Source organism: Rhinopithecus bieti, unplaced genomic scaffold (assembly GCF_001698545.2).
Source record: "Rhinopithecus bieti isolate Rb0 unplaced genomic scaffold, ASM169854v2 scaffold_6536, whole genome shotgun sequence".
Taxonomy (NCBI): Eukaryota; Metazoa; Chordata; class Mammalia; order Primates; family Cercopithecidae; genus Rhinopithecus; species Rhinopithecus bieti.
The window spans coordinates 1,971,416-1,992,297 of record NW_016805524.1 but is presented as its reverse complement, the minus strand read 5'-3'; the positions used below and the strand labels follow the sequence as shown (position 1 = coordinate 1,992,297).

The following is a 20,882-nucleotide window of genomic DNA, read 5'->3' as shown; positions in this document are numbered from 1 at the left end:
ACAAGGTCTTCTGGAAAGGTTGTCACATATCACCACCCAGTGAGGGAGTGACTATCCCACTTCATGGAATAATAAGCGGAGTCTAAAAGGAACAAGTAACTGGCTACAAAAGTGGGGTACCAGGGTAAAATTGGGTTCAGTCCACCCCAGATCTGTGCCAGGTGGTCCCGGGCAGCACACTCTGGTCCCATAGCAGCAGCAGAGCCAGCGCAGGGTACCCGACGCTCTCCACCAACCCAGTCTTCCCTCAGCTCCGATCTCGATCGCTTTTCTTGGCTGCACAGTGGCCTCTCCTGTGATTAACGTCTTATTTTTTGAGGAGAATCCTTAGCATACAGTAGATAGATTGTTTTCCAGAGGATATATAAATGAAGGGTTATTTAATGTTTAGAGCAGGGAGCAGCAAACTTTCTCTTTTCCTTTTTCTTTTGGTATATAAACTATGTATTAGCAGACAAGGCCACAGACTTAGTGCTTCTTGGACACAGCCATAGTATGGCCACAGTGGCCAGTGGTCTTGATGTGCTGGCTTCAGACACAAAAGTCCTCAGAAGTGGCGCAGCCCTCTATGCACTGGAATCTTCTTGTTGCTCCAGGTCTTCACAGAGCTTGTTATCCAGATCCTTGGCCAGGACCTGGCTATAGTGTCCAGCCTTTCCATCCTTCTGTCTGTTCAAGAACCAGTTGGAGATCTTGAATGCATGGATTCTGCTTAGTGGTGGTCATATGTTCCACCTCATCCTCAAAGAGTCCTGCGCTCTTGGTGAGGTCAGTGTCTGCTTTCTCAATACCACATGAGCATATCTTCGACCCACACCTTCAATGGCTGTGATGACAAAGGCTATTTTCTGCCAACATGGATGTTGGTGTTGAGTACTCGCAAAATATGCTGGAATTTCTTAGGGATCACGAGAGACAAGGCGGCAGCACAAGCGGCGGTGTGCAGGTCTCCTGTGGAAGAGCAAACTTTTTCTACAAAAAGCCAGATCATGAATATTTCAGCCTTTGTGAAATACGTGATCCCCGTCCTAACTACTCAATTTTGTCCTTGTAGTGGGAAAACAGCCACAGACAATATGAAACAATGCGTGGGCTGTGTTCCAGTAAAATGTTATTTAAGCACGCAAATGTGAATTTCATGTAATTTTCATTGCTTACAAAGTGTTATTCTTCTTTTGAGTTGTTTCCAGCCATTTGAAGATGTACAAACCATTCCTAGCTCATGGGCAGTTCAAAAGGCAGCGTGGATCATCATTTGCCAAGCTCCCCACCTCTCAAATGGGTGGAGTGTTCAAATGTCCAGGCTGCTGAAGTGAGCACCACTCGCTCTACTAGGACAGTTCTAAAGGGCATACATAAACAGAGATCTCAGCCAATAAACTCCTACTTGTACGTTAACATGTGTGGAGGGTAGGTGATAAGTGATGACAGAAATGCATCTTCTAGAAACCAGGCAATACCAAATATCCTACCAAAGCTGGAATTCAGTTAGTACTCCTGTTTCTGGAAAGCATCCTTGCACTAAGCATGAGGTCTTGTTATTTCTGTCTCCATTCCAACCATCTCTCTAAGAATCACTCATCCTGGGCCCTCAGTACCTGCAGTGTTCCCCTTTATTATTTTTTTAATCTGCTGCATTTTTAAAAAGTTTCGATGGTTTTTGGGGTACAGGTGGTTTTCGGTTTCAGGGATGAGTTCTTTAGTGGTGATTTCTCTGACTTTAGTTGTGTTCTCCTTTAAAGACTGCCTGTCACCCCACCCAGCCCCTCCCTCCAGTGGCCACACTAGAATTTGAAGCTTAAACTAACTCCCCTCCCTGAATCCTTCACATTCTGTTCCCTGCCCCATTCCTCTACCTTCTTACCCTCTTTCACCCCATTCCTTTTACTGCCTCAATGGCAACGATTATTTCACCCATTGGATCCATGATCAATTGCTTCTATTACTTTTTCACTGTGCTTCACCCAAATCAAATCCTCACTTTCCTTTTCCAGACTAAATTTCAACATCAGTCCTGATACTGTCTTCTTTGCTTGCACACTGAGTCTAGTTTTTTGCACCTGGGTGGTGTCTTTAATTCAGATAGGACACAAGGGAGAAGATGTGGGAAGTAGAGAAGATTATGTAAACCCCATATTCTCCCCATTGGCTGCACTGCTCATGCCTGGTGATGCCTTTGGTGCTAGGGGCTTTGTGTGCCACTACGGCCCTAGACTGCCTGCTCTCTAGCCTGAGTCTGGGTCCATGACTCATCTGCTCTTCCAAGCAACAGGCCCAAGGCACAATCAGAGGAGGGAATGTGAATGGAGCTGGGTTTTCCAAAATTATCTGGATCACTGTCTTCATTTCCCTTAGCTCTTTCAGGTATATTATTCATGAAATAAATCTGAGTAGAGAATAAAAATTAGATGCTGAGTACACAGCAAAACTCTTCTCTTCACAGTGGGGTAACTTACGCCTCTGGGCCAAAAGAGAGATGACCTAGTACTTTCTACTGGGAAGTAGCAGGCTTGGGAAGTAAACTAGTGATTCTATCCCTTACAACTGATAATCTAATCTGATGCACTCTTAAAGATACTGAACATGTTTCAGAGCAAGCAAAATGTGTATATGATATGACACTATTTTTGTAACCAATAAAAACATTCATACTAAAAGAAAACTAATCTAAGAAACAAAATAACTGCCTTTCAACAGATCAGTGTGATTAATAGATGATAAGGTATTACACTTTTATATTTGATTTTATAAATCATTCATATAGTTACATGAAATTGTACTGAAGAAATCCATTCAAATTGATATAATTATGGGCACTGGTATATAAACTAAGAACTGACTAAAAGACCAGCAGAAAACCTGTCATGCTTTAAGTTAAAGGCAGGCACTGTGAACTCTTTGATATCTGGCATGCTGTCAACTAGAAAGCTTTAGTGAGTGGTTCTTTGATCTACCCATTCAACATTATTTGATCCAAGTTCCTGGAGGGCAAGGTCTATGTCTTACACATCTATTTGTTTTAAAATTCCTTGTACCTTGTTCTGTGCCCGGCATGTAGTAAACTCAAAAAATAGAGCTGAAATGAATCAATGAGTGAATGAATGAATATGGTAGTGAGGCTGAGACACTACAAAATTCTGAATTGGTTTTTGGTTTTGTTTTTTTAGAGACAGGGTCTTGCTGAGGCTGGAGTGCAGTGTCACCGTCATAGCTCACTGTAGCCTCAAACTCCCGGGCTCAAAGGATCCTCCTGCCTCAGCTTCCCAAGTAGCTGGTATTACAGGTGTGTACCACCACACTCCACTAATTTTTAAATTTTTATATTTATCCCTGTGTTGCACAGTCTGGTCTTGAATTCCTGGGCTCAAGCAATCCTCCCACCTTAGCCTCCTGAAGTGCTGGAGTTACAGGTGTGAGCACAGTAATACTAGTGTATCTGGCCTGGTTTTGTTTTTAAGCCAAGAAAGCCTAAATTATATTCAGTATGTATTATATTCTAACATTATGCCAAATTGTAATTGTCAATTAAATTAATATTTTAAAGTGGTCTTGAAGTTAGTAATAAATACCTTAATTAGGTTTTCAGGAGGAAAATGAAGAGCATTTCATTAAAACAGAGAAACTAATAAAATGAGAAATAAAATGAAAATTAACTATGACTCTTTAAATATATAAGTTTTACTTTAAAAAGGAAGACTAAGATATTATCAGGTAGATAATTATATATGAGCATAAGTAGGGATGTGTTCACATGAATGATTTACTAAAATCAGATATATAAGGTATAACACCTTTTCATTTACTAATCTTACATCTCTATTTAAAAGCAGTTAAATTTTCTCAGATTATCTTTTAGTATGAATGCTTTTATTGGTCAGCAAATAGTGTTATATCATTTAAATATTTTAGTACCAAAAAAAAAAAAAAACCCAAGCAAATAGCTCGATAACCTGCTGCTTGAATGTTCTAAAAGCCCTTACGAAGTGTCTTGATGTTATAAAAAGTTGAGTAGTGATTTCCCACAATTTGTACAAGTGGTACTCCTCCTCCCAGCTTCTGCCCCTGTTCAATTTCTCTCAACTCACTGGAGCAAACTATTTATGCTGAAAGTTGGCGGTAGGAGGAAGATGCCAGGAGAGGAGTTCTGTGGTCCCCAAATTTATGACATATGCCGTGTGACACTCCTTCAATGTGATAGCAAGCCAGCGGTTTACATTTACTTTCTAGGGAGTCAAACCAGGCAGGGTATACAACTGGGATGTTGTGGCTTTTCCAGCTTCATAAATTCAGTATTTTAGTTGGGTATGGATAAATGCCACAATTATATGCCACAAAAATCAGTTCACATAAACCTGTCCTTACTGAGGTTTTTTTAAGTGGAAAAGGAAAGTTTAAAATTTTTTAAATTTTGAATAAAATATACTTGAATCTTTGATTACAATGACATACCAGTAAGGAAAAAAGATTGACAAAATTAACATGGTTCTCATGGCAGAATTGATAAGAATATACCATATTTCCCCTCAAAGGTGTTCTCAGAATACTTTTGCTGGTCAGGCATGGTGGTTCACACCTACAATCTCAGAGCTTTGAGAAGTTGAGGCGGGAGGACTGCTCGAGTTCAGGAGTTTGACACCAGCCTGGGAAACAGGGAGACCCTGTCTCTACAAAAAAAAAAAAAATTACAAAAATTAGCAGGGCGTGATGATGTGCACCTATAATTTCAGCTACTCCAGAGGCTGAGGCGGGAGGATCGATCCCTTGAGCCTGGGAGGTTGAGGCTGCCATGAGCTATAATTGTGCCATTTCACATCATCCTGGGCAAGATCTGTCTGTCTCTAAAAATATAAAAATAAACATTAGTCAGCCATGGTTGTAAATGCCTGTTGTCCCAGCTACTCAGGAGGCTGAGGCAGGAGGATTGCTGGAGCCCAGGAGGTCAAGGCTGCAGTGAGCTGGGATTGCGCCACTGCACTCAGCCTGCGTGGCACGGTGAGACCATCTCTAAAATAAAATAAAATAACTTGCTGTTATTTAAAAAAATTGTTTAAGGAAAAAATTATAATGTTTCTTGCAATCTTTAGTTTCCAGCTGTTCTACTGTCAGTGATGACAGGAGACAGGAATTTAGCTTAGCAGTGTGCCCAAAGCAAGGCAGCATAGCAACTATTCTGTAGGGCAAATTGCTCAGCAAGCAATATGCCCTCTGTGTGGCAATCTAACGTGTGCCCATGCCGAGCTAATTTGCTAAAAAAAAAAAAAAGTTTAGAAGAAAAGCTATCACTTCATCTCAGCTACTTACTGTGGGAAACTACTATACAAGTTTTTTTCTGACTTTCAGTCTCATATAAGAAGAAGGAAGGTGTATTGTGGCTGATGTCAGTATTTAACTATTTTGGAGTCTCTGCATTTCAAAACCTTCACAAATTTCAAAATTCCAATTTTTAATTATTCTGCCTCATGCCAAAACATATTTGTCTGGATCAAGCTAAGTACAGTGCACATCAGCATACCTTCAGGAATTATAAATGCGTAATTTTGAGATGTTTTGTGGCAATACTATAATAGGCCCCATTCTTTCATTTATGTTTGAAGCCTGATAAAAACATGTGTATGGGTGCTGGGGCATGAGGGTGAGCACCAACCTTCAAGGGTGCTCCTGCTAAATGAAGGCGATTTCTCTGCGCAGAGTTGTGGAGGCTGAAAGCATCCACAAGGTTGTCCCAGGGGTGACAAGCTTTTCAATTAAGTGGAGCTACTTGGATATGCCTTTACAATAAAACAGGAGCGCTATAACTGGGTTGTAATTACCCTTAATGTATGCATTTTTCTTTCTACTTCCCTTCCTTCCTCCTTTTCATTCTTTCTTGCTTGCTACTTTATTTGTAAATTTATGTTTCTTTCTAGATTAAAGTCACTTTGTACACATGTGGGGCATTTCCTCCCAGAGTTGTGATGGTTGTAAAGTCATCCTTAAAAATCTTGTTTGACATCTCACTGTCTTCTTATACGGGGAAAGAATAAGGGGAAATATGGAACAATCATAATTAACCATCAATGGAGAGTATAAAAGTAATACACATGAGGTTTTAAATCTCAATCATCAATTTCAAGAACAGGATTAAAGACTAAAATCATAAAGATATCAGCAAAATGATTTGTACACTCAAAAGAATGTAGGGCTTTAATACATGTTTTATTTTTAGTTTTAGTTAAAGGCCCTTTGCTTTTGTTTTTTGTGTGTGAGGTTTTTGTTTTGCTTTGTTTTCTTGAGACAGGGTTGCCCTCTGTCAGCCCAGGCTGGAGTGCCATGGTGTGATCATGGCTGGGCTGAAGCGATCCTCTTGTCTCAATCTTCCGAGTAGCAGGGATTACGGGCGTGTGCCACCACGCCTGGCTAATTTTCTTATTTCTTGTAGAGATAGGGTCTCACTTTGTTGCTCAGGCTGATCTTGAACTCTTGGGCTCGAGTGATTCTCTCATCTCGGCTTCCCAAAGTGCTAGGATTACAGGCATGAGCCACTGCACCCAACCTGTGTTTTTTAATAATGGTGAAGTGCAACTATGAATTGCAATGGAAAGCAAGCTAAACAATATATGGAAAATTAAGCTTGCCTTAAGTAAGCATTCCCAAAATTTTGAATTTATCTTACAGATAAAATGAGATAAAAAGGCAAAATCTCTTGCCCCTTTAAGGAAAATGGTATAATATCACAGACTTTTGAGAATTAGTTTTACTTTAATAATTATCTTTACTTTTACAATAGCACTACATTTTTTACAGCTTTATTAAGAGATAATTGGCACACAATAAACAGCACTTAACTACAGTGGGTAAGTTTTGACATATGTATATATCCTTGAAACCGCCACCTTGATGGAGATAGCTAACACAGCCATCTCCAAATGTTTTCTTCTGCCTTGTGGCAGTTCCTCGCTCAGTTTCCTCCCCACTATCCCCTTTCTTTGGCCCACCCACTGCCTCATTGGCTGTTATGATAGGTTAGTTCAGCATTATGTTTAATAATCCGTAAGGAAACAAAAATGATCCCTTTCATTCAATAAAAAAAAGAATAGTTGCATTGTTTCTTAACTGGAAAGTAAAGTAATAGTGTTGGAGTGAGGAGGAAGACACACAGGTCATCAGAAGGAACTCTCACCTGATGATTTTGCCGATTATTTTTCATACTCCACAGCTTAATGCTAATTGGATTAAAGATTCAAGAATCCAGGAAATGAAGTAAAAAAGGTATGTTGAATTTAATAAATAATGGTTTTTTTCTATCTTATCTATCAGCTTATTTCTATTTAATAAATGGATTTATGAAATCTGGCCAGAAATGAAGATCTCCACTGATAAATGCTCAAACAAGCTGTATGTTGGAGTTTTATGTCAATAATAAGGCAAATTGTGGCAAATGACATTAAAACACCAAACTCTATCTTATGAAAGTGCAATTTTATTCCATTACAATATGTAAAAATTATGCATGCAGATAAGTAAAGACTGGCTGAGAATCTCAAAAACGATAGTTCAATTTTGCTGGCTTGTGGAATTATGTGTATATTTTTTAAATTAAATAAATATTTTAGTATGTATAATAAATAATTTATTTCTATCCCTTTCCAATATACATTATTCTATTGAACTTGAAGGGTATGCTTTTGCATTTTGAGAGTGTTTTTGTAAGCTGTGATATCTAAAATAAACTCAATACTTCATTTTATAAACAGCACATTTTTCATTCTCTTGACATTGCCAAAGGATAATGCTGTACATTGAAACATAAAACAAAAATAGACCCAACTCAATTGGAAGCATAATATATGTAGCACTAATGCTACTTATTGATTACCACAAAGGTGTTTGCTTTTGCTTTTTGTAGCTTTTCCACTGTAGAGCAAGAAACCAGAAATACACTATTTGTGAAAGGTGGTTGTACTAAAATGTTTTCATGTGGTGAATGCTTATTCCACACTCTCATAAAACAAATTAGTCTTTCATGATGAATGAAGTATTGGTTCTTTGGGCTATGTGCATTTCAAGTCTTGAATATGCTTAGATAATTTTAATACCAGAAATCTGTGTAAAATACATAGCTTAACAAATACTTTATACATGGGTTTGTATATGAATTTTAACTAAAATATGTTTCAAATAGTCTATTAGTTTCAATTACTGTTTACATAGTGTTGAAAGATATGACAGTGACCAACCTAATTTGACAATTTACTAAAATATTTTTATTGATATAGTTCTGATTTAAAAGATACAGACGTATTTTCAAATCGATTCACACACTTGAAAGGCATGTTTTTGGCCGGGCGCGGTGGCTCAAGCCTGTAATCCCAGCACTTTGGGAGGCCGAGACGGGCGGATCACGAGGTCAGGAGTTCGAGACCATCCTGGCGAACACAGTGAAACCCCGTCTCTACTAAAAAATACAAAACTAGCTGGGCGAGGTGGTGGCGCCTGTAGTCCCAGCTACTCAGGAGGCTGAGGCAGGAGAATGGCGTAAACCCGGGAGGCGGAGCTTGCAGTGAGCTGAGATCCGGCCACTGCACGCCAGCCGGGGCGACAGAGCGAGACTCCGTCTCATAAAAAAAAAAAAAAGAAAAAAGAAAGACAAGCTTTTGAGCACTCTGTATTTAGCACCAGACTAGGAATCAAGGTTTATTTAAATGGAATAGTAAATGGTAAAATCAGAGTGTGCTCTTAAGCACACAAAATTAGGGAGGACATAAGAATAAACCAGTGATTGATAACCATAGGTACAGATGAGTATATAGATGAGTCCTAGACAGGTATTTACACTACTTGCTAATACTGATCATTGAAAAGATACTGCAAGTCCATCTTCATTACTAATTTTGAACCTGTTAACAATTTCCCTGACAGTGAGGCTGAAGTAGACAGTTTTGAAATGAAACAGTTCTGTGGATCTGTGGATCTGTGGGTTTGATTTACAAATGAAATATTTCTATGATGTATCTGCTCAACAAAGATTTTAGATGAGAGGGTCTTCATTTCAGACTGGCAGTTGGCCAAGGAAAATTGAACTCAGAAAATTCTGGGTTTTGGCTGGGCACAGTGGCTCGTGCCTGTAATCCCAGAATTTTGGGAGGCCAAGGTGAGAGGTTTGCTTGAGGTGAGGAGTTTGAGATCAGCCTGGGCAACAAAGCAAGACTCTGTCTCTACAAATAAAAACAAATTAGCCAGGCCTAGGGGCATGCGCCTGTAGTCCCAGCTACTCGAAAGGCTGAGGCAGGAGGATTGCTTGAACCCAGGAGATGGAGGCTTCAGTGAGCTAGGATTGCACCACTGTACTCTGGCCTAGGCAATAGAATAACACCTTGTCTCAAAATATATATAAATAAAAATAAATAAAATAAAGTAAAATCCTAGGGTTCACTCACAAAAACAAAATAAATGCTGAATTCTCAGGAAATAAAATTACAATAAAATTCTTTTTAATGGTAATTTCATACTTATATGTATTTGTATATTTCCTAAAATGAGTTTAGATTTAGTGAAGTTAAAAATCTATGTTTTGGTTAAAGCCCCAACATTTTAACAAAAAACAGCTGATTTTAATCTATTTCTTTCAGAGATTTATGTATTACTTAGGAATTCTATTGTTTATACATTGATTACAGGCTATAATAACATTAAATAAACTGTGAAAGCATGTCACAAACCAGTTTTAGCAATAACTATATTTTTACATATCTGTCTTTTGAAAAAGCTGGACTGGATATTTATATTTTACTTAGTAATATCTCAATTTCCTCAATAAGTAAGTCAGTAAATTGAATTTATAGTTTATTTTGTCTTTCCTCCCATCAAATTATATGAATAAGAAATACTGTGGTCTCATAACATAATTCTATTTCCAAGAGAAAGAACATGCAAGTCTGTAGAATAATAGTCAATAGTGATTTTTGTCAAAATATATTTATTGAGCATCTATAGTACACAAGGCACTGTAGGGGTGATAGCAATATATTTTGTTTGATGTGCTTGCTTTTAAGAGAAGTACACTTAAAAAAAAAAAGAAGAGTCCACTTTAGGTAGGAATTCACATTCAGGCAACAAATACAGGACATGTTTTCCATTCTATATGTCAAAGGTAGCTTTGGTGGATTCCCACATGCCAATTTAGGGCCTCTGATTCAGACATTTTCAAAGTAACCTTATTAAAAATGAGTTACAAGCCTAAAAAATGTAGGGTGTGAGTGGTGATGGAATGGTATGCCCAGTGAGGTCAGATCATAGAGGGTCTACATTCTTCATGCAATGGGCAGCTACTGAAGAGTTTCAAAGCAGGGAAGAGTTTTCTAGACAGAAGTGATAAGACTGTGAATTTAATAATATATTTGACTAGAAAGGAGACTAAAGATCTGAGAAATGTTAAGGAAGTACAATTGTCAAGACTTGGTCACTGGTTGAATGTGACCAATGACAAATGCTTCCAGGTTTCTGGCTTGGGTAATGAGATGGATGAAGTTGCCACTTCTTAAAGGAGGAACCAGGAGGAGAAGCACACATGCAGAAAAAGGTCATTCCCTGTGGGATGTGTTAAGTTTTACGTAGTCTGGGGGACTTGACAATGAAATGTCCACTAGGCAGTTTGGTCCTCTGGAACTTCAGGGAAAAAAATCTTTGCTAGGATGAAAGATTTCAGATTCATTATATAAATGTGACTCATTAGCATATGTGTTGTCATCGAAATCATGTGAGTGAATGAAATTGCACAGGGTACTCAATAAATGTCACTGGGTCTAATGAATAACTGAATAACCAGGGAAGATTAAAAGAGAGAACTCAGAGGTCAAGGAGGAGTTCCAAAATGATAGGGAAAGTGCCAGACAGGATAAACAGTACCCACTCTGTAAGTTTCCTCAGGACTGTCTTCGGTCATAGCAACATACAGTTTTGTAGCAGAATACCATAAAAACAAGTACACTATAAAGTTTTAGTAAAACTTCAATAATCAATAACTTGGAGATAACAATTGCTATGATACCATTACTTGGAGATAGCTAAATTAGCTATTTCAGAACTGACACATTTCAGCAGACTGAATCTACGTCATTACTGAGCTCCTGAATCCACGTTATTAATGAAATGTGAACGTCACCCCTTCAATTTGCTCTCTGAGAAAAGAAAAAACATAACATGAAGCTTAAGAGGCGTTATTAAATAGGAGTTATGAGCACACACTTTAGAGCAGTGTTTCTTAATCTCATTTTCAGTCTTTCTTTGTTTTTTCTTTTTTTGGAAACAGGGTCTTGCTCTGTTGCCTAGGCTGGAGGTCAGTGATGCAATCATAGCTTCTTGCAGCCTTGACCTTCAGGGCCCAAGTGATCCTCTTGCCTCAGCCTCCAAGTAGCTAGAACTACCTGCGGGTGCCACCAGCCACCATGCCCAGATAATTTTAAAAAAATTTTTGTAAAGATGGGGGTGTTACTGTGTTGCTCAGCCTGGTCTTGAACTCCTGGGCTCAAGCCATCCTCCCACCTCAGCCTCTCAAAGCGCAATTTCATCCACTCCCATGATTTTGATGACAACACATATGCTAATGAGTCTCATTTATATAACGAATCTGAAATTACAGGTGTAATCACTGCCCTCAGCCTTCATTTTCACTACACCCCTAAGGAGACATTTTAGACAAATTTTTCTTAACCAATCTCTCCTTCCCCATGAAATTTTAACACTATTTGTGTACTATGTGACTGTTTTTGTATCTGTCCCTTGGGAGGGCCACAAACCTTGGTAATGTCTAAGATTTTTTTTACCCCCTAAAAATCAATTTCTGCTCTCATTAAGAATGCACACTCTGGAGAGTCACGCTGCCCCAACTGAGGTCCTAAGGTCCTAGCTCTACTGCTTTTTAGCTGTGTGACCTTGTGCAAGCTATTTAATCTCTCTGTGTTCCAGTTTTCTGTAAAATGGGGATAATAATAGTACAGTCCTCATAGAAGTGCTGTGAAGACTGAATAAATTCACACATGTAAAATACCTAGCAAGCCTAACACATAAACAGCAATTACTCCTTTTCTACTTATATGTGTGTGTGTATATATATATATAAGTACTTACACTTTCCACATATATATATAATCTTCCTCTCTTTTCTTTATTTTCATTTTATCTTGTTACATTGATCTTTGTGAATGTTCACTTTGTGTTTAATAATTTTGCTGCTTATAATTTAGAAAACTTTTTTTAGAGACAGGGTCTTGCTATGTTGCCCAGGCTGACCTCTAACTCCTTGGCTTAAGCAATCCTCCTGCCACAGCCTCCTAAGTAGCTAGGACTACAGGTGCGTGCCACCACATCTGACATAGAAAACATTTTATTATTAGTTTTATCCATGATCTTTTTTCCTCTCCATGATGTGTAAAAATGAATTGACTTCATATCAGTTTTATTCAATTGTTTAATAAAGCCATATTTTTAAAGGAAAAAAGTAATTCTTTCCTCAAACACTAGATACCAAAACAAAAAACAAATAATAAAACTAGGTACTAGTCTTCAGAGGCACGCATTTTATATCCATGGTTCATATTTTCTGTTTTAGCCTAATGCCCAGACATTGAATATTTGTAACCATTACCAAAATTCTAGATAAAACCAGAATTATTTGGTAGAATGTTCAATTAAAATTTTAAAGTTTTTTCTGAATTTTTAGTATTATGTAGCCAATGTTTATTACATGTGTGAAAGTTGGTCAGGTATAAAGTGAGCACCTGCCCTTCCTTGGAGGTCATCCGCATCTCAGGATCACAGAGCATTCCTAGGAACTTTCACAACATGGTAAAGGCCATTAGTTCTCATGCAACTGTGAAGCTGAATACTGAGCTACTAATGGTTTTGTGTTCCCGTATCAGTAAGCCATGTACCCAGGTATGTCATATCTCCTCCAGTTTGCCCAGATGTAACAATATTTTGCCATACATCTCAGAGTTTATCTTTGCTTGTCAAAATCCTTTATCCACTCCATAGCACTACTAAAGGCTTTAACCAGCAGTTTTGATCATGAAAAAGCAGTGGCTCAAATTGCTGAACCAGAGTGCTGATTAAATTGAAGCTATTCAAACCTGGATTGAGCACTTATTACATATGTGTGAAATACAAAGGTGAATAAACTCACAACCCTGATACTAAGCAGCACACATAACCATTATACAATGCAGAAAGGGATAATGAGACGACACAGGTATGACCACAGTTATCTGAAGCGTAGAGGAGGGGAACAACACATTTAGCTGAAGGGATTGGGAAATGCATTTTGGAGGAGGTGGCATCTGAGAATGGCCATATAGGATTTCAAAGGGTCTTTTAGGAAAAATATCTTGGGATATGATGAAATTCCATTCATTTGCAAGGCCTTGCAAGGGGCATGCTCTTTCCCCTACTTTCTCTCTGGAGCTTCACCTGAATATGCTCCTGTCCTTTCTCTGGTCTAGCCACATAGGCCCATCTTAGTTCCTGGTACCCTCTCTCCTGTCACATGATTTCTACATATGTTATTCCCTCTGGCTGGAACACCTTTGCACCACCTTTTCACCTATGTAACTCCTAATTATCCTTCAGACCCCAGCCCAAGTGCCACCTCCTCAGGGAAGCCTTGCTTGGCATCTCTGATGAGATCAAATCCTCTCACACAGGCTCTCATGCCATTCATTTGTATGATCACTTGACTGAAGTCTGTGTGCCCCAGTGGATCATAAGCTCCACAGGGGCACCAACTGTGTGTATTACTTCACCTTTGTATTACCTGCATCTGGCAGAATGTCTGACACCTACCAGGCACTTAATAACTAGGTATTGAATGAATATGTGAATTAATATGAGCCGAGGAAAGCACAGAGGTGTGTTTGGAAACTGGTAAAAAATCTGGTTTGACCAAAGAAATAATCTTCAAGTTTATGTTCAGAGACAATGATGACATACAAATTGTCCAGAAGTGTTTTTCTGGTAAAATTAAATAATAGCTCCTGTTTCCCAGTGCATAAAACAATACATTCATGGATAGATTTCTCCATTTAAAGTTTTCTCCTATATATGTTTTCTAAGCATTTGAAGACTTACAGTAGTCACAGTCTCTTTTTTTTTTTTTGCCTGTAAGCATCAGTGGACAACAAAATAAATGAATGTACAGCAAAAAATATTAGAAGAAAAAAGTTAATTATGATTACTTTGACAGCATAATCATTATAGACATGTGCTCATGGATATTGTATTGTACATACATATAACAGTTACATTTTTCATGAAATAAGTTTTTCCTAATTGATAGGATCCCCTTTCTACTGCAAAGAGGTAGAAAAAATTGTTGGCCAGGATGAAACATTCATAGGAAAAATGTAAGTTCATTAAATCACCCACATAGCTTGAAATATTATAATTTTGCAACTGTGTAGACAAAACATCTGGATGATTAGATACATTTTTCATTTTCATCCCATTGTGTCAGAGTTATATACTCCTTCAATAGCCTAGTATCATCATGGCAACTTTATATCATATATGTACATTTTGCTTTTGTTACATATTAATTATCTGAAAACAATTTAGGATTTAAAAATCACAATTACAATAGTATGCACTAATTATTCAGAGAATTTCACTGTATCTTTGTGTTGTTATCAGAGTTTCACAACTTTTCTATTTACTAACTCTAGGGTTTCTATTAAGAGTGTATTGTAATTCAAAACACTAGCTTGTTCTAAGACTTTTTGGTCCATTATATTTTCCTAAAGTATTCATTTTATTCTTGTTTCTTCCTCTTTTTTATTTAATCATTAAATTATCTTATTTTATTTGGCTTTATACTAAAATAACCCAATATATTATACTGACCTCACCAAAGCTAGACATATGTACAGCATTTACTTAATTGAACCTTTCTGGCTTGTCTTGTTCTATATTTAAGCCTCCATTATGCAATGCTATTTACTTGATTTATTGGGTTTGGCTTACATGTTTTATAAATTGTGACTGTTGGGAAAATTTTAAAGAGATTGACTTGGCCTGATTGGAGAGTTTTATATTGAGGACTCATTGCCACTGAAGTTACATTTGTTTTAAAAAATACATGCATTTTAATAAGGACCTTGATCTGGGAATAAATAACACTGGCTTCCAGTAGCTAGGACAAAAGGTTTCTTCCAACTTTAGATTATTTTTCCTAGTTTAGAATTTAGTTGAAGGCTCAAGTTTATGTGATACCAAACACCGAGGTGAGGGGGTGGAAATGTAGTCATTGGAATGTTTCAGGATATCTGAATAGAGGACATTCTATAGGCCCTACATTCCAATGGTTTTCTGTATTGTCCTCTTTCCATCCAGAAATTTGGGCTTCTGCCTAAGTCCTTTTCTAAGGGCTTATACTCTTTTTCTAAGGGTATCCTTAGGGAAAATCGGTAAAGTAATAGTTACTTCATTAACCAAGTTTAACAGGGATTGCTGTCCTATGATATCCTCTGATGACAGGGACTAATTCAATATAAAATACTGCCCCTTTTTCCCTTTTATCTGGGGTTTAAATTCCTAATTTTGTATGTCTCTTGCTATGCCCAGTTATATATGGAGTGCTACTATGTCCAACACTGTGCTAAGTGCCAGGGAGTCAAGACTAAGTTAAACAAAGTTCCTGCCCTGAAGGAGCTCACAGAGACATAATGGAGTAGAGGCGACATGGACAAGGTGTAGCGGTGGCATTCCAGAAGGGCAGTGCGCCACGTTACTTTGCCAATGAGAAGGAGGAACAGGGAAAACCAGAGAAGAGGTGACCCTTGAGCTGAGTCTTCTAAGCGGTTTGGGTCTGATCAGTCAGACAAGATGGGGAAGGCACTCTGGGGGAGGAGACAGCACAAATGGAGATGCAATACCTCATTCATTCAACCACTCAAAAAATTTACTGAGCAAGTTCTATGTGCTCTGAGTAGAACGTGTGGCTCTGCCTTAAGAAGTGCACTGTCCAGTAGAGAAGGAAGATCTAATACGCAGATAAGGTAAACACAGTACTGTAAGAAAATAGCAGAGGCATTCCCAGGGTGGAACAGAGCTGAGGAAGGACTTCCAACCCAGATGCCCATCCGGCTCGGTTTACAATCTCAGCCCCGCAGAGTAGGCTCCTGCTGCTCTGCACCAAGGTGGAACCTTCTGGATCAAGCCCGCGTGGACTCTGTTCATCCCGTCGCTGTCCTTTCAGGGCTGCCCCCGTCAGAGGGCCTGCCACATGCTGGGCCTCTCCCCAACCCGTCCTATAATATCCTCTGATGACAGGACTAATTCAATATAAAATACTGCCTTTTTTTCCTTTTATCTGGGGTTTAAATTCCTAATTTTGTATGTCTCTTGCTATGCCCAGTTATATATGGAGTGCTACTATGTCCAAACACTGTGTTAAGTGCCAGGGAGTCAGAACTAAGTTAAACACAGTCCCTGCCCTGAAGGAGCCCACAGAGACATAATGGAGTAGAGGCGACATGGACAAGGTATAGCTATAAGGCTTCGCCAACAGCTACTGACCTCTGACTTGCTTATGCAAAGGGTCTTACCTTTCAATAGAATGTTGCAGTCTCAACAAACCAAGGCTTTTTCCTTTGTCTTGAAGTCTTTAGTAACCGCTCCTCAGGTCACTTCTACTGGAGAATGATTTTAACTGTCCTGTGGTAGGAATGGCTCTTCTTGTACCTCTTCTGAGCCACAGCTTGATCAGAGATAGGATTCCAATGTCTCATATTTCATTATCTTAGAATCCTCCAAATAAAAGCAGTGATATTAACTCAGAATTAGACACTTACGGGTGAGCATCCATACTCAGTCGGTTGTACGAAAAGGCTTAAAAAGTATTTTTCTAACAAAAGCATAGTAAATGTAAAACTTCTAGGCTTCCTTGAGGACATAAAAATGTACTAAAATAATAGGCATAGCTGGGCATGGTGGCTCATGCCTGTAATCTCAGCACTTTGGGAGGCTGAGATGATAGGATCGCTTGAGGCCAGGGCTTTGAGAACAGCCTGAGCAATAAAGTGAGACTCCATTTCTACAAAAAGTTTTTAAAATTTAGCTAGGTGTGGTGGTGCATGCCTGTGGTCCTAGCTACTCAGGAGGCTGAGGTGGGAGAATCCCTTCAGCCCAGGAGGTTGAGGCTGCAGTGACCCATGGTCTGATCATGACATTGCACTCCAACCTGGGTGACAAAGTGAGACCCTGTCACAAAATAATAATAATAATAATAATAATAATAATAATAATACTAGGTGTAATATATTTATTATTATGCCTGTAACTTACAGGAATCACTGCATTTAGACAGCAGTGATTTCTGCATATTTGTATATATTTTGAATATAATTGAATTGAAACAGAGCAATTGCCCCAATTCAGCATGATGCAGGGTAGCTCTGCTCTATTCTTCTACCTGTCTATAAAATTTTTTTTAGAGACAAAGTCTCACTCTGTGGCTAAGGCTGGAGTGCACTGGCGTGATCAGACCGTAGTTTACTTGAACTTACAGACCATAGTATCCTTGAACTTCTGGGTTCAAGGGATCCTCCCACCTTAGCCTCCTGAGTAGGTGGAACTACTGGCATGTGCCAGCATGCCTGGCTAATTAAAAAAGCCTTTTTTTGGTAGAGATGAGATCTAGGTGTATTGCTCAGGCTGATCTTGAACTCTTGGCCTCAAGTGATCCTCCCTTCTCTGCCTCCCAAAGTGCTGCAATTACAGGCTATCATATTATATTTTTATTGCTAAAATAATAATATTATATATTTTGACTATGGTCATGGTCACATGAATTTTAGCATTTGATAAATTGTAGAGAACTAAGCACGCACACACACATGTGTGCGCACACACACACACAGAGCAATTGTCCTAGACATTTATTCCAGAGAAATAAAAACTTATGCTCACACACAAACCTGTACACAAATGTTTACAGCAGTTTTATTTGTAATAGTCTCAAAGTGGAAATAATCCAAATGTCCTTCAGTGGGTGAATAGCTAAACAAATTGTGGTATATTCATACCATGGAATATTACTAAGCATTAATAGAGTCAAATTATTGATATACACAACAACTTGAATAGATCTCAAGGATATCTCAAAAGTCTGTGTATCGTATGATTCCATTTATATAACATTCTTGAAATGACAAAATTACAGAGATGGAAAACAGATTAGTGGTTGCCAGAGGTTAGGGAGTACGGTAGGAAGGAGGTGGCTGTGGCTGTGGCTATAAAAGGATAGCACGAGGGATCTTTGTGATGGAACTATTACATATCTTCACTGGTGGTAGTTACATGAAACCACACATGTGAAAATATCGCATAGAACTGAGTATATACACACACCCCTTCACACATACATGTATGTAAATGAGTGCACATAAAACAGAATAAGATTGCTGGACTGCATCAGTGTGAATTTTCTGGTGGCGATATTGTACTATAATTATGCAAGATGTTGTCATTGAGGGAAACTGGGCAAAGGGTATGTGGGATCTCCCTGCATTATTTCTTACAACTGTATGAAAATCTATAATTATCTCAAAATAAAAAGTTAGAAAATAATACATCAATTTCTCTGAACCTGGGGCTATTGTAAGAATTAATAAGAGAAAATATAGAATGCGGATCTTTGAAAGCTTTCTTTGTGTGTGTAAATCATTAGTGTTATTTTTAATTCTGAAGGGGCACCCCAGCATTAGGTTTTATAGTTCAAAATTACATGAAATTGATGGACCTCACCTTGATTCTATCTTTTACATTTGAAACTTAGAGTTGTTTTAATTTCTTTCACTTATTGGGGTCCACTAGTTTTGCTAACAACTTCAGCAAATGTGTCTGCTACTTAAGACATTTTGTGTTGAATGCTGTATTCAATGGGTGCTCTCTATAAATACTGTTTAAAATTAGATGGCAAAGACTTTCAATTTACATTCTGCCAACTGTTTTACCACACTTTTTTTCTTGCCTGTTTGCCTGCCATGTTATCTTCTATAATGAGTGAGTTACAGTAATTGTAGCTGGAAAAATCATCATGCAAGGGGGGTAAAAAAAAGCTCAAAACCTGCCTTATTTTTAAGTCAGTAAAGCTTCTGTCATTTTTTGGCTGAGTTACAGCCTCACAGCAAAGTCAAAGAACCAGTAGAGTAAATGCCACGTGGGGAAAGGCTCAGTTGAAGCATAAATTAACTGTATTTCATTTTCCCTTAATAAAGAATTTCAGTTTTTCCACAGTTAACTGTATAATCAATTTGCTCCCCTGCTGGTTTGCTAACTTGCTGTTGGCTTTACTTCAATAATATTGAGCCGAGCCTGTAACGAGAAAAAGAGGAGGAGCTGATCTCACTGAGAAAAAATACGCTGCTGTGATAGAACATACAGTTTCTCCTTCCTAGAATTTTTCCGGGCCTTTTATCCTTTAAAAGCCTAAACGTGTTGCTCCAAGACCCCCCACTCCTCTGGCCTCTCCACACTCATTATAATACCTGGTATATTCACTGAGCTATTGTAATCATGTTTTGGTGATGGGAGGATGTTCAATTTTAAATCCTTCTCCGTGTTCTGCAGCCTTGGGCTTCCCAGCCTTGGAGTGCCACTGGAAGACTTTTGTGTTTGATTGATTGACTGATGTTTTATTTTCTTTTAAAAAATCATTTAACTATGCAAGAAGTAAGAAAGCCGCTTCCATGAGCATAACTCGACATCAAACACTGCTGCACAATCAGCACTTTAATTGTAAAATTATCCTACTGGAAGGGTTGGAGAGAGCACAGAAAAAATACATTCTATCATAACTGCTGATTTTGTTCTTCCTGCCCTTCCCATGCCTAGAAATTATACCCTATACTATGGGTTGGTTCACTAACTTACTTGTAATTCTACTTTTTTTTTCCAGCTTTCTGGATTACAAGACACAAGTTAAACATACAAGATAAACAAATATTATCTTTAGTCACAGAATCACCAGACAAAAAGCTCTTCAGAGCAAGCCGTCTCCACCCCTCCACATTGCTATTTCTGCTCCTCATGCCTAAAGCAGCACTTCAATTTGAGGACGGCTCACTCGGAGAACTGGGAGAAGCTGTAGTGCACTGAAGTCAAACTACCACAACCCCTTTATCAGCTCCAGGGCTGGGTGCCTAAAATTTGGTTTGTGCTTCAGATAGCTTCATAGTCACATTAACCCCTAAGGTACCTTCCAGAGGACTGGGGAAGAGTATAGGATTACAGAACTTCACAGATTCTTGGTGTAGACATTCACAAAAACCGTCCCATTCTCAGCAGTGATTCTTTCTTTTGTTTCCCTTAGCTCCTTTTCCAATGATTATGGCACTTACTGTATAGTTTTGGACTGTATCTCTCGTTGCCATCATTCCTGGGTCATCATTACATAATAGTTTGGAATGAGGTTTTGTTTTTGTTTTCACCCCTAATTTTATTGTAAATCTCTATTTTTTTCCCTCCCTGCCTTTCCCCCAGAGAGTCCCCAGGAAGTATTCTAATGAGCTGAGCTATTTTCAATTTTGCTCAGTTTTCCATCTGATGGGAGAGTCCATTTAAATTGATTTTCTGAAAGAAATGGCTCTTTTTTTTTTTTTTTTTCCAAGTTATATAAGAAGGAGTGAAAAGAAAGAGATGGATAAGAAAATATGCCATTTAACACAACCTTTGTCCTTCTGGAAACTTCAAGATTTGATGTTCAACCTAAACTATGTACAAAATGCAACAAAGCCTTCATGATTGTCCTGTCCTTGGAAGCTAAATCTGAGTCTGCTCAGCAATTCTACGTTTTCACTAAAATCACCAGATCAAAATTTCAGTTTGTCTTGAAATCAAAGCAATATAGAAAA

General features: G+C 38.3%; 1 pseudogene; it reads right to left on the bottom strand.

The window, feature by feature from the left end:
* Positions 1–468: 468 nt before the first annotated feature.
* LOC108530065 (40S ribosomal protein S18 pseudogene) lies at positions 469–4,561 on the bottom strand (annotated as a pseudogene).
* Positions 4,562–20,882: the final 16,321 nt, after the last annotated feature.